At 39.9% G+C, this 13,429-nt stretch overlaps 1 protein-coding gene across 18 annotated transcripts in view; it reads left to right on the forward strand.

Moving 5' to 3' along the window:
* Window positions 1–13,429, forward strand: part of AFAP1 (actin filament associated protein 1) — a 140,420-nt gene that overhangs the window by 21,235 nt on the left and 105,756 nt on the right. Inside the window, exon 1 of one of the 18 annotated variants that reach the window (XM_080373404.1) lies at window positions 3,810–10,760. The exons of the other annotated variants lie outside the window; for them this stretch is intronic. The gene's annotated coding sequence lies outside the window, so the exon portion shown is untranslated. Of the gene's footprint in view, window positions 1–3,809; window positions 10,761–13,429 lie in introns of those variants that run through there. 18 annotated transcript variants of the gene reach the window in all.

Here is a 13,429-nt window from a genome sequence, read left to right on the forward strand (position 1 = left end):
TTTATTATTCTCAGCAATTAGGGTGGGTTTTCCCCACTTGTTTTTCATCTTTGGTATGACAAATTTAGTGGTGAAACCCTGAAGACATTTTTTTTGTGTTGCTTATGCAGAGGCTGAAGGCCAGTATTGTTATAAAATACCAACCCTGCCCTTCCCCTCCCTGTGTTTCAGTAGTAGAAGTAATTTAAGGTAAAAATAAGTGGTATCTTTCATTTTGTTGTATTATGTATAGCAAGAATAAAACAGCTGTATGCACTTCAGGATGTGTAGATGTGACAGCCATGTCTTGGCCAATTCTGAAGGACTGATACCATGCCTTTGCCAGAAAGACAGGCAAACGTTTTACTGGGAGTGTTGTCTGAAAGAAATGTGAAATAGTCCCACGAGCCCAAATAACCTTGGGAAGGCCTCAGATGGAACAGGGTGTCATGTGGGCTGCTGTACGTGAGGGGTGATAGGGACCATTGGAGGGAGTTCAGAAGAAAGCCACAGGAATAATCAGAAGGCTGGAAGATGCAACCTGTGAGAGACTGGTGATGGGGTTTCACTTGCTTGGCAGAAAGAAAACTGAGGAGAGGCATGATAACAGTCTTCAGACATGTTAAGGCTGCTGCAAAGATAAAGGGAGTATGTTCCCCATGTCTTCTGTGGACAGAACCAGAAAAAATGGGCTTAAAAGTCGGCAAAGGAGATGGGTCGTGCATGTTAGAAACGCTTTCTTATGTTCACAATGGTTGAAGGTTGGACTTGATTGCCAGCAGAGGTCAAAGGTTGACCTCTATGAGGAATGAGATAGGTATAGCTGATCTCACCTTGATGAGAACAGCATCACTTCCTTAATGGTTCTTTGAGCCGTATTCTTTGAATGAACAAGAGCTATTTATGTTGTGTGCATTCTTGTATTTTTGTAACCCTCTCCCACCCAAAAGATTGACTTTTCCTCTCTCTTTCAGGAATGGCTTTCCTCAGGCTAATGCTTAATGATGTATTACGAAGTAAACTTAAACACAGTAAAGAACATTTTTCATGAGAATAGCTTGGATTTCCTGGCTGCTTTCTTCAGACAATGACCTGATAGCTTCTGTTTCTCCATCTTAAATGGAGTGTGATGATCATACAGTAACCAATACGAGATGGTTTTGGCATCTTGGAGGAAACTAGCTGCTGAATACCACTGCTTCACTTTCATATCCTTAGTTCTGTCTTTTCTGATCACAGTTTAATATTCACCCAAAGCTTTTCCATATATAACTTTGTATTTGGAATCACTCTGCCTTTTTTTCCCTTCCATTGTTGTGTTGAAAATGAATTCTGCAATTCTTAGCAAAACTGACATGGACTCTTCACCTTTGATAGCAACTGCAGGATTAGTTGCTTTGTCACCTCTTTGCAACAGCAATACCTCTCCTTTCTCTCCCTCCCTTTTGCCTCTGAAATGGGTAGAAAATGAAGATAACTATCGGATGAAGCTGCTGTCATGATGGGACAAGCTTTCTGTCCCCTTCTTTCGGTTTTTAGTGGCTGGCATTTGTCATTCCCAGATGAGCACATCATTGCACTGAGTCAGCCCACCACTCGTCCCTGCGAGTTGCAGCCTCTGATGGATATGACTTGCAAAAGGCATTCTACTCAAAGTAACGTAGAAGCCTGTGATTATTAAAGCCTAACCTTTTAGGATGAAAATATCCGCCTGAGCATTTAAAGGAATGGACGCTGGAGAGGCTCTGATGGAGCAGACATCTCATTCTGGTGTTACAGTTTGTCCTTTCCTCCCCCTGCTTCTTTTCCTCTGATTGCTGCTGCTCTAGAAGTGGCTTTGGTACAGAAAAGGTTTTCTTTGAAGTATTGTGGAAATACTATTTCTAAGAAAACACGACCAGCAAATGTCCAGCTTTCTTTTTTGAGCTGTCTTGTTAGAATACAGCACCGGTATCTGTGTTTCTTCCCCTCTGGTGTACCATGAAAACTTTCAGTGACTTTATGGTTCAGTTACTTTTGGCAGACTTTGGTTCTCCAGGTTAGACCCATGCCCTTGTATAAACTTAACTGGCTTCAAGCTGTGTTAAATACAATCTTTTGGCTACAAAAACAAAAACCCAGAGATAATGATTAAGATTCCACTTTTTATAAACATTTGTGGGCTGAAAATAGTGATTCCGAGGGGCAATCACATCCTGCTTGGTAGTATTTTTCCCTATTTGGTTTTTCAGCTCTTAAATCTTTCCCTATTGTCATCCTCTTTGTCTTTGCTACAAGTGCATTTTTCATACTCTGAACCTCACAGAAATAGATTCTGCCTAAATTGTGTCTTAAAAAACACATGGAGACACGTCAACGGGAAATATAAAGCAAAAGCTGAAATATGACACTGGCACTCCTTAGGGAGAGGAATACTGAATATTAATCGGAATCCTGAAGTTCCTTGTGCTGCTGCCTAAAAACAGCTTGGTAGGAGTGGTAAGCATTAAAAAACAAAATATGTTTTGGAAGGGTCAAATTCAGCAAGAAAATTCAAAGAATACATTGGCTTTATGGAGGTGTTTGAGAGTACACATTTGTGCTACAGTACAGTGAAGTAAGAAAAAAAGAAACTAGAAAATAATTTTAAAAAAAAATCAGTATGCAGGCAAAAAGCCCCATAAGCAATGGGAGAGAAGACATTGCAGGTCTTATTTTTAAAGAGGATCTTGGGATGTTTGTTAAAAAACACTTCCTTTCCATACAGTCCTCCAAAGCAATGGATCAGTTTAGTCCTTGTTTGGAAGTTAAAAAAATCACCCACCCAAAAAAAAGAAACCCCACACATCAGCTTTTTTTGAAAACTGTCACTGAAAGCATGGAAATGTGTTCCCTTACAAATGAGGTCAGAACAGCCCCATGATGTTCATATAATGTGCAATTGGGTTTTCTGAATTTCAGGAAGCAAGTTTTAGAGAATTCAGGTCTGGGCAGTACCAGGGGAGTGATGGGGCTGTTCTGACATATGTATATGTCAGAGCTGTAATAAGAATTTAACTTGCTTTATATCTGTGCTTGTAATTCCAGCCTTTAGTTTAGACAAAAAAAAAAAATAAAAATAGTTGTGCCAAACGGTAATATTAATGAGCCTCGTGTTACCTCCCATTAAGCTGGAGCTCTGGGACTGCTCGGACTCCAAGAGGGACTGATGGACATGAGTTAGCTGCTGCTGCTTCTGCAGTCTAGTTCACTTCCCAAACTTTAAAACCTCTGAACAGAGCTTGGTACTGCTTTCAGTGTAGACAAGCGGGCTGACACTGGCAGGTAAAGTAATAGCTGAGTGGGATGTTGATATGGGCTGCTATTCTTGCTGCTTCCCAGCGAGGATGGAGCCAAGCTATAGATGAGTTGTTACTCTTGCTGTGCATTCCCGGAATTTCCTATATGTGCCTGAAAGTATAGGCCTCCCACACCTGAACTGGGTTAGTCCGTTGAGCAGTAAAGCAGATGTGCTTGTAGCAAAAGACATGTTTTAGCAGGTATTTAAGTATGAGTTTCATGATGATTGGTTGGTTGACTGTATTGAAGGTATTAGCTGCTGAACAGCCTCTAAAGATTTGTCTAAACTGCAAAACTCAGAGAGCTTCACTGAAACAATCTGAATAAGTCTAAAAAAAATAATATTTGAGGATCCTTTCTAGCTGTTCATAAAACTCAGTATAAATTCAGTTGTAAGTTACGTTATTGTCATCTTAAAGGATAAAAATACTCCAATTCATAGTGATATACCTGAATTTTTGAGGAGTCCAAGAGGTCATTTTCTCTGACCTTTTTTTGATGTTATTACATTCCCACAGTTTCCAGGGAGCACTATATACCTCCCTGACCCTTATATTAAACATAAACTCTTATCCTACACTGTCTCTCAGTTACTTCCTGAAAAACTAAGTAAAACATCAGATTTTTTTTTTTTTGGTTTTGCTCTGTTGATGAAGAAGAAAGATTGTGGTTAATATTTACTAGAGAAAGTACACGCTTCTATTGATGGCACTGCTTTAGTTTACTTGGTTTTGGGAGACATGGATTTACTTAGGGAAAATCCAGATGCAGATGATTAGATGAAAGGGAAAACTACCAAAAACAATAGGATGACACTAAATCTATGGAGCCACCATAATATATCTGCGTATCTGGATTGCTATTTTCTTATAATGAGTAACAGGACCCGGAAACCCTTTAACATATGTTACATTCACAGTGAATCAACTCATGGTTTTACTCATATCCTTTTTATACTTTCATAAAACAAAATTTGGATCTGGTTCCAGCAACTTAGAAGCATTTATGGCAACTGAGTCAAAGAATTTGGCAGGTTTTGCAGTTTGGAAGGCCACTGGAATGTTTTGCAAAAGTCATGCTAATGTCTTAGTAATTATGAGGTAAGAGTAATAAATTTTTCTGCATTGCAAAAAGTAGTATTCTTTCTAATTTTATTTTAATATTTAGAGGCTATTCAATCTCTAGGAGATTCCTGTAGTTTTTCCCTTTGAAATGATAGTTGCTCTGAAAGGGTAATGCTGGAGAAGTCCATGGGGAGTCTTCTTACTTTTTCTTGTTTTACATGGAGATGGATGGTTTGATTTGATTTGGCAGAGATTGATTGCACTGGTTTTATAATATTGGTGTTTAGAAAAGGCTGCAAAAATGTGTGGTCTCTTCACTTATAAAATTAGAAAAAAAATAATGATGAGTATGTAATGATTTTCTAATCCCAAACCTAGTTTTTCAGGAAGTAACTGAGAGACAGCGTAGGATAAGAGTTTGTGTGTTTAATATAAAGGTCAGGAAGATACATAGTGCTCCCTGGAAACTGTGAGAGTGTAATAACATCAAAAAAATGTCAGCACTCTTCCTTAAATATTTAAAAGCAATGTGAACTACCACGTCTAAATGTTTAATGTGGCCTACATGACTCTGGCATAAATAACACGATGTTTATTCTATTAAATTTGCTCCCTAGCTTTTTTTGGTATGTGTGTTTTTTGGCAGCGGGTATTAACGGTTCCCGACAAGCAGAATCTGTCACTGATGCTGCACTTCTCCAGCAGCGTCGAGATGAGGAATGAAGGGACACACAAATGCAAAGAACAAGGAACTGGCTTCTTGCTGCCACTGTAATGTGCTAAGGCTTTTAGGAATATAGCTAGATTTTCTCATAGATGGGAGTAAAGCAAGGAGTATGTGCATCAATGTTAACAATATGTTAATATGTGTTTAAAGGCAGTGTGTTAGGAGCGCTGGTTTATTTACTCCATGGTATCAGCTGCTGTGGCACGAGGGCCTATTTGTACATGAGCTGTTGGATAATGTTGTATCTGCAGAAGTTGTATTATTAGTTGGTCGGCTCTGGTGGTGTTTCTGAGAAGCAGACTGTGTTACATGTTCATTGTGATGGTTCAGAGGGCATGTCAGCCGTCTGACCACTTCTGCTGCTTGAATCAGAGGACTTCAGGGCATTGCAGTGTTTGTTAAAAAGTGGCAATGCCCTAATCTTTTGAGAAACCTTAAATAATGTCAACATAGGCTGTACTGGAAGACAGTGAAGAACCTGAGACTAAAATGTTACAATCTAAATTTCCAGCCTCCCCTATCAGATCATTGAAACCACTGGTTCCTGATTTACAGAGGAAGGAATCTTGAAAACCACTAGGAACGCAGCAGTGTTATTCCATCTTTAGAACAGCTTAATTGGAGCTGGGGTTCCACTGAATTCTTGCCTTGTGCCCACTCTGAGAGGCACTCCTTACCAACCAGTAGAGAAATGATCCTTTATTGCCTCTCTCAGACCTTGACACTCAACAAAACCGTGATTTCCTTGTGGTCTGGTATCTCTCTGGTATGTATGCCACTGGGACACGTACAAGATGTCTCTAGGGGTTTAATATACCTTCCCATATACTGCTGTGATTAAAATACACTTGTGGCATTCTGGTGTGCATAGCAGGTGTCCCATCTGCCAGGGACAGCGAAGGCAGGCAACAGGGGCTTTGCTTCATCACCGACTGTGCACAAACACAGCTATGCAATGAGGAGGAGGTGTTTCTCCTTTGTGTTAGAATTGACAGAACGTTAGGGAAACCCAATGTTTGTTCAGCCTATTCATACTTCGTCATAAGCTGTTAACTCCTTTAGTCTGGTTATGGTGATAAATGATTAATTTATCACTTTTTTTGCACTCTTCTGTATCTTTGCAGTGTGTGTTTATTTGCAGGATGGGAAGCACATTCTCACCAGAGCATTAAGAAGGGAATAGGTCTGGTAATAGCAACAGACTTCCATACATTTGAAACAAAGAAGCTAGGGAAAAGAGAAGAGCAAGCAGTCTTAGACTAACCTTTAGTGTTTAACGAAAGCTGTATTTACTTCAAAACCTATCATTTAAAATATATAATGATAGATCTTCATCTCTTTGTTTTTGTAATGTTCTTATTTTTGATTACTCTGGTTTTGGTGCCATATAATCTGCAGTTATTTTAACAAGCACTCACGTCACAAACAATCTCTACAATCTCTAATTGTTGCAATTCATATCTACCAAATGCTGCTTTTTCTATTAAAGCAGTTTACACCTAAATTATTTACTTGTATCAAAACAGAATGTGAACTTGTGTACTTTTTCAGTAGATACTAAAGAACAAGAAAGGAAAGCTGGACCACACAGTCATCACTGTTATGATTATTATCTTCTATTACAACTTGCTTTTACTGAATATCTTTTTGATCGGCCACTAAGACTTTCCTGGACTTTTAAGGTTTGAAAATTGAGTCAGGCATGTCATTTGAAAGATGATAGTAGAAATTTGGAATAAGATTGCAATTTTATTTGTGTTTGAGTTCATGGCAATTCTAATCTTTAAACCAGTAAATCTACTATGTAGTTTGGACAATTGCCAAATAAATGGTTTCTGCCAGCCTGGCTGTGATTTTTTTCCTTTTTTTCTCTCTGAATACAAACATGAGTATCCAGTTAGTGTCCATTTGAAGGGACTCAGTAACTGGATATGTAGGATCATTCATCTTTAGGTTATTAGTTGAAATGCAGCCAACCTCAAAGTCATTAATATGGCTGAGGCTTTTTCTAGCTAGTGTGAAATGAGCTGAAAGTCTCATCCAGTTGTTGATAGGCATCTGTAGTAAAAGGCTTTTGCTGCAGCTGGTGCAGAAAATTTATTTCTAGTGGGTGTAATTAAGTACATAAATAACAAAATAATGCATCTTCCTAGGATGTGAATAGTTTGCTACCTAGACTATTTCTTCTCTGTACCATGTTTGAGGTCTGTTAGGGGAGCATCCTCTGGACTTTTCTGTTACGTTGTCATTCTATATCTGCTGGGCTTTTAGAAAGAGGATTTCTTTTTTGACAACTGAGGTGTATTTCAGATACAGTAGAACAGTCGTCACTATAATTACGGTGTCTAAATGAAACCTTGAGATGAATGTAACCTTGATCCAGAATGGAAAGGATGTAAGAACTGACTCTGTTGTAACACTAAAATAAATATTAGGGGCAGATAAGATTATACATGGAAAAACCAACCTGAGCATCCAGTCCTGCAAGTGGTGGTGCTATTTTCTTAGCTATAATAAAACCTCAGCTAATGTAACCCCATTTGCATTTTTTTGGGGTATGGGTGTAATGAATGTAATAAAAGTTTTGTCAATATGCTATAGCTGTCAGCAAATGTTACTGAGGCTTGCGGCTCTTCATCAGAAGGCTTGCTCTGAGGACTTGAGCCTTCTGCAGAATGATCTCTGGTGTAATTCACAGCCTATCACTGGCATTTGGTTGCAAAAATGTAGAATTAAATGTCTTCTGAAGTTTAGACCAACTGACAGGATGAGATCTTTTACAACCATAGATGATAGAGGCAAAATTGATTTAGAAATTGGATGTGTCTTTCATTCAACTTATAGAGAATTAGACCATACAGATATGGTATAATAGCAGTGATGTAGAGTGCATTAAGCGGAGGACAGGCAGTGGCATGGGATGGGAAGAGTGAACCAAGTGAAGGAGTCTTGCAGCAGTTTTCCACCACAAAGACCAGAGACAGGGAAAACCTGTGGCATCAAGCACTGCCTCCTACCTTGACTGTGCAGGAGCAGTGCTGGGGCAGCAGAGAAAGGTTCCAGTTCCACAGCTTCACCCTTTTCCTGGACTTTGAGTGAGAGGGAGTCCATGTAGCCCAGGTCAGTTTAGTCCTGGGCTGGGGAGGGGAGGATGGGGAGTTTTGCCTGGCTCCAACTCTAGGCAACATCTGATGGCCTTAGACTCTCTGGGCCAGCACTTCCTACTCCCGGGCAGGGGGAGAAGTATAGATGTGATGGATTTGCTTAAGATGTGAGTACTGTGCTGATGTATTTGGTGCATTAGTGTCCTGAGGGGGAGCAGGGTGATAACAGGAAAAAATAGGAAGGAAGCTCTGTCGGTATGTGTCCTGCTGCACTTGGATGGAAGGATGCCTTGGATGGAAGGCCAGAAGAAGCATGCGCTGAAGCAAGTGATTAATCCCGTGAATTAAGACAATTATGCATGTAACTGGAATATTTTCCTTAGTACCTTGTAAGAGCAAACAGAGAGTAGAAGGCTCCCCAGCTGCCATCCACCCTCCAGCAGTTCTCCCCCAAAACATGTCAGGTTTTTGCTGTGTCTAATTTGAAACTGTTTTCCACTTTTAGAAACCTTTTTTTTTTTTTTCTTCTTCTTCTTTGTTTCCTTTTTCCTTAACTACTTCAGCACTATGAAAAAAGCAAGCCCTGGCCCTGTGGTGGGAAGGGTGTTTTCAAGGCATGGCTTTGACATAGGTTTATGGACGCACATGCAGCAAGTGCTCAGGGTCTGTAGGAGAGTGGCTCAGACCCTGGCAGGGTTGTTTTGTGCCTCAGGAGATGCAGCCTGTACCAGGATCAGGCCTGCAGTTTCCAAGAGACGGTGGCATAATATAAAACTGCCAGCAGGAAATATTTAGTAAAAAATTAGAAATCAGTTCCGTGAAGACACCTCCTAATTTTCTCTATCTCCGTGTTAGCAAAACATTCTCTCAAAGTAAGCATGACCTGCTGAACTGCTGCTGGCACAGAATTTAACTGCCCTCTTCATTATCTAATGAAATTCAGGGCAGTACAACTGAACAAATATTGGAGGAATGCACTTTTAAACTCTAAGTGGGTTTTGTGATTAAACCCGACTGCCGAAAGATTGCATTCTCAATGTCAGAGTAAGATGTTAGCAAGCGAACAAAAAGCAGTTGGGAAATTGAGTAGCTGCAGAGTCATTGTAAAATTAAAGTCAGCAGCCCTGAAGGTTACAGCACCTGACTGGATTACTTTACCAGTGACTTGGTAGGATTTGTGATGGATGCACCAGATCTAACAGTTCTGCAGCTGTAGATGGCTCTTACTCAAGGGAAAGGAATCCTTCATTTTGCACTGAATTGAGGCACTCTGCAACTGCTCAGTCTAGTCCTTGATGCAGGGAAAAGCCAGAAACCCACAGCAAAAAAGTGGGGGGCAGAGGGGCTCCATCTGTTCCCAGCAGCCCACGGTCACACTGGAGCAGGAACAACAAGGAGTTGCATTTCTAGCTAGATGTGCCACAGGAGGATGATTCAAGGTAACTTCTAGGTTTGCTATAGGTTCTGCAAGTCTTTCAGACATTTCCTACATGCCTGAAAGAGAAGGCTCTTTAGGGCTGCATCTTTTATTATAATTGTCTCTTTGATGTAGTGGGGATTTTTATTTTCATATTAAACCATATAGAAGTAGTGTATTATGGTATTTGCACTCATACTATGTCCAAATTAATGTTTTTATTTTATTTAGAAAATGTTCCAAGCCAAAAGCCAAATGCCACAAATTAGCTTAAAAAAAGATACAACCCAAAGAAAAAAATTGTCCCCTGGATAAAGTCCAGCTCTGGGAACGGAGAGAATTAGATGATCACTCTAACTGGCACCAGCTCCTGCACAGCATTTGACAGATTACTTAGGTCAGACTTCAGCTGTAACATTTATGATTGAGTGGAGAGGCTCTGGTTTCCAAACAGGTTAAAATGTAATGATATTTTAACTGATATTAGGGGCCAGTTCTTAGAAGTGCTGAAAACTTTAAACTTTTGGGGAATTTAAAAATTAATCAGTGAGATTAGTTTTTAAAAAGACATATAAAATAATGATGTAAAGACACAAGCTTCAGTATCGTTCTAGTTACAAAATTACCTAAAAGTATTGTAATGCCAAAAATTAATAGGCATTCAAAAAGAATGATATGCATTGCTGTTAAAAAGGCACAAAACAGCCAAAAACAATACCAGAATGTTCATTTTTTACCCTCCCAAAATAAATAATTTCTGTTCATTATAAACACTACAATTAGGGAGGTAGTGCAAGTAACAATCTTTTATTTATTTTGTTTTGAAGTACAATTGAAATAAATTTCTGCTTCAGAACAAAAGTTTAGAGGAGGAAAAAAAGAGTTTCTTATGACAGACGATTTTAATTTACTTCTAATGAATCTGACTCGTAGCATACTCATTCTTCTGGGCTTTTATTGGAAACTGCCTGAGCAGAAAGTTCATTTTTCCTGAAAAGTCACACTTCCTTCTGGATGTGAGTAATAATGTGTAGATGTTTATTTAGTAAAAAAATATTTTCTTTTTTTTTTTTTTTTTTTTAAACTAAATAAAAGACCTCTCCAAAGACACAGGGCTTCCAAGAAGTGGATATTTGCTGGTAACCTACATGGTAAGTTTCCAGAGCATCTATTTCTAACATTTAATACTGTATGATTCTGAGGTGAAATAAAATGTTCTTGTGCCTTGAAGGCATGAAGAAACGGCTCTGGAGCACTGGCTATAAATGAGGAAGCCTTCTGACTTTCTCAGTACCTCAGCTTGGTGGGGCCTTATATTTTGTCCCGATAAAAGAATTCTGAACAGGTCTTTGTTTCTCGGAGGGGGCCTCTTACCACCTGGCATGAACCTGCCTTTTATGCTGGGCATGCTGCAGATCGTTCCTCTTGGAGTGGCTGCTTCTCATACTCCTGAGGAGCAAAGAGGATGGTTGAGGAAGTGCAGATTACCTGCTTCTCATCACAGCATGAATTCCCACAGAGAAAATAGTCATGTAACCCTTTGTAGTCTTGTCCTTCTAGTGCACCAAGATGTACTTCCATCAGAGTGCGATGTGAGGTTGAGCTAAAGTGATTCTGAAGCTGCTAAGGATGCATTGGCAGTGATCTCATATGGGTGTGCTTATATACAACTGTCTTTCACTGTAGAGTCTCACAGCTGCTCAGTTAACAGGAATGTGGTTACAAACTGGGAAACTGTTTCTGGGATGGGGTTCCTTTTCTTCAATCCCTGTTGCTACCCTGGTGAAGCTGGTGGCTATCACACATGGTTCTGCATCTCTTTTTTGTGAAGAGCATAGCTGAACAGCTGCACTCCAACCAGGCCACTATGTAAATGTTCGTCAAATTACACTTTACCTGCTTTCATGTACCTAAATCCCACTATAGAGGAGACTTCTGTTTTCAGGAACACAGCATATTCTTTTACAATGCCAAAATAAATAGTGGGTGAGAGACAGGGATGAAACGGAGCTAACGAGGATTTTCTGCTGAGTGAATGTTTGGATTGTAAACTCTGCGGGGGTTTGGACTGTGTCCACACTTGTGTTCTGAGGAGGCTGATCTCACTACCAGTGTCCAACAATAAATAAGATTTTGCAAAGAGAATAAATAAAGTTTCACAAAGAGAGATAAGGCTGCAGTCTATCCCAAGCCAGAAGGCAGTGAAGAGGCTTGTTAAGAGGTGCAGAATCTACAAGAAAACACAAAGAGGCAATGCCTTTGGAAAACATCTACAAATCAGAAAAGAATTTCATAGAATTAAGTGAAACACAAAATAATAAATGAGCTGTGACCCAGGCTGTTCTTTGCAGTGAGCTTCCTCCTTGTGTTCTTTGCTGATTCACTGGCGCCAGGGCGTGCTCCAAGTGTAGGGGCAGCAATAGGGACAATTAGTGATGATGGAATCAAATATTACTACAATGCTCCCAATGCAAACGCAACACTTTCCTCCTATCTGCCCTTGTCTGAGTACACTGTTGCCAGGGATCCCCCTCATCTATCAAAAGCACAAAAAGAGGATGCCTTACCCCATCTGTTTGGTGATCTTGGCATAACTGGTCCTTCTGGGGAGTTTCTTCTTAACCCCTGAGAAACTGATAACCCTTTTTGGTCTTTGGCCTACCCGGTGATCCAGAGTTAGTAGCAAAAAAAAAATATTCTTTGCATCCTTGCTGATATTTTATATTCATACTTTTCACATGACAATTTTGTATAATTTCCTTTTATCTGTTTGTTGTCTTTCAGTTTTGCCACTTTTTGCTGTTTAAATATTGAAAGGAGTAATAGAATCCCAGTGTCCTCTTTTATATCATTGTCTTTACACTTTTTTCCTTTCCTAAGACATAGATTATGTTTTTTCTTTTTCTCTGAAGCCAGTCTGCCTGATGTTTTAAGCATTTTAACCATCTATACATGGGTCCTGTGAGCAGCATGTAGCATTATAAGAATCAATGTTGTTTCTGTCCCACTGTTTATACATTCCCTGTTCTGTTGCTGGTCATGGTATATGGAGAAGGTGTGTTTACTCAGTCTTCCTTTTTGTCACACAGGAAGGAGTGTGGAATCAAGATGGGAGGGACAGAAGGAGACTCGGGAGATGCTATAGGGCACCACGGGAGTTGCTGGGGTGTCACTAAGAAGTGATATGGTTCTCTTTCCTCCAAGTGGGCCATGCTGGGGAAGAGCAGGAGGGAACAGCGGGGGAGCCGGCAGCCCAGCAGAGCTGGTGGGAGTGGGCATTTCTTGGTTTCTGTGTCAGCTTGTCAGTGAATGATGGCAGTGGCCTTTCCCAGCAGCATCAGGCAAGCCCACAGTTAAGGCACCCTGTATGAAAATGTGGTGTAGAGAGTAGCTTTTCAGAGCTCCTTCCTAAAATCTTCTTCCCAATTTTCCCCTTCTCAGACTTAACATTTTTCAGGTTTCTACCATCTGTATTGCCTCAATCTTTTCTTCGCTTTGTTTTTACTCTCCTTAAAGTTCTTATGTTACTTAGCTTCGTATTATTTACTTTTAAGTGGGAAAGGCTTGAAGAGCTATGTTTATTTGTTCATTTGGGAAAACTTCACCATTACTTAGACCACCTAGAAGATTAAACCCTGCCAAGGTACCAATGACCCTTCCTGTGTCCTTTACTCAAAGGAATATACTGTAAATTAGGATAAATTGCAACTTCTTTTCTTCTACTGCAGCGAAAGTTAGAAACAACTGAACAAATAAGACGTGTTAGGTTGCTTGCTGGCAGACCTTTGGGATCATACTCTGGTTAGCTACGCTTGCAGCA

This window comes from Falco punctatus, assembly GCF_963210335.1.
Source record: "Falco punctatus genome assembly, chromosome: 1".
In the NCBI taxonomy this organism is placed as follows: domain Eukaryota; kingdom Metazoa; phylum Chordata; class Aves; order Falconiformes; family Falconidae; genus Falco; species Falco punctatus.